Here is a 1,640-nt window from a genome sequence, read left to right as displayed (position 1 = left end):
AATGAGGACCTAATGCTGGGGGCTTAAGTGGAGAGGAAATGTTTTGAGAATGATGAGGGCAATGAATGTACAAATGTGCTTTACACAACTGATGTATGTATGGATTGTGATAAGAGTTGTATGAGCCCCTAATAAAACGATTTTAAAAAAAGATTCTCTACCATCAAATAACAAGCACGTTTCAAAGGTGCACCAGAAGTAGGTAAAAAAAAGAGATTCAGGAATGAATGTGGGGCTAGAACTTAATCTTAGCTCCAGTCTAAAAACAATTTGTTCTTTCGACATGGCCATACTCTATTCTTGTCTTCATGAAGGAAACACTGAAGATATTGGTGCTATAGCAAAGGGTGGTGAAATTAGATGGTTCCTGGCTATCAGAAAGAATAGCACCTTGGGTCTTAAAGACTTGTTTTCAAACAAGCAGCCATCTAAATGAGAAGTCAACTAAGCCCACATGGAAGATGCTCACCAGCATCTGTGATCCGAGGATTGTCAATTATATAATCCAAATCAGAAAAAAGGAATAGTATCAGAGTTTAAATTGTGAGATTCTGGTTTGCAGAAGGTTATGGATGACAGTGGAAGCCCAAAACATATTTTCAGTATATACGGCGGGAATAACCCCATGTTGATTTCCCTCTACCCATAATTGAGGGATGGAAATAAACCAGTTATCAGACAGAGAGTACTGGAGAGACATAAATCTGACTTGAATAGGTAAAACCTTGTCTTTGGATCTCCCGCTGGTACACTTTGAGTTTGATCTGGTTTTTAATATTTTCTGTGTGTTTTTGTTTTCATATTGCCATTTGTCTCTGTTGTGTTTTGTCATTGTTGGTAGCCTGCTTGATTCTCTGTTATGTGTTTTTCAATGCTTGTTGGTATGTGAAACCCAGGATGGGTGAAAGTATGGAGACAACATCTGGAGTAAGGGTTCCCGGGGGCACAGCGGGGGAGGCTGGAGGCAGGGAGAAGGAGAGCTGATATCAAAGGGGAAAGGGAAAAATGTCTAGAACTGATTGTGGTATTGGTTGTACAGCACAGCTTGCTATGATTGAACTATGGAATGGTATGCTGTTTGGATTAGTTCCTAATAAAATGGTTTGGTAAAAATAAAATAAAAACAACAACGAAGTAAGACAACAATAAAATTAAAAACAAAACAAAACAAGAAAGCATCGCCATCAAGTTAATTCCACCTCCTACTGAGCCTGTAGATGGAGTAGAACTGCGTCGTGGGGCTGCGGAGCCCGTCCATCTGTCCATCTCTAAGGGAGCAGCCTCTCACCTTTGTCACAGAGAGCGGCTGGTGGTTCCAGCTGCCAGTTTGCCATCCAACACCTAACCCATTGTGCTTCCAGAGCTCCCCACAGACGTACTTCCATCAGGCACACCGCGTTCTAAGGGAGGTAACTCTGGTTTGGCCACAGCAGCAGAGGGAGGAAGGACAAGTGTGACTGAGAACAAACCACGGGTTAAAATGTAATACCTTATCATTTGATCTCCCTTTTCACCTATTTTAACTTTATTTCAGGTTCATCAATATTGGGTTTAATATATTGAAAAACAGAAAACCATATAACAAAAATGCAAGAGGATGACCCCAAGTGACATAACACATCAGAGATAAACCACAATAC

The sequence above is a fragment of the Echinops telfairi genome, unplaced genomic scaffold, assembly GCF_000313985.2.
Source record: "Echinops telfairi isolate 266 unplaced genomic scaffold, ASM31398v2 ScPeMD7_9;HRSCAF=40, whole genome shotgun sequence".
In the NCBI taxonomy this organism is placed as follows: domain Eukaryota; kingdom Metazoa; phylum Chordata; class Mammalia; order Afrosoricida; family Tenrecidae; genus Echinops; species Echinops telfairi.
This window is presented reverse-complemented; position numbering follows the sequence as displayed.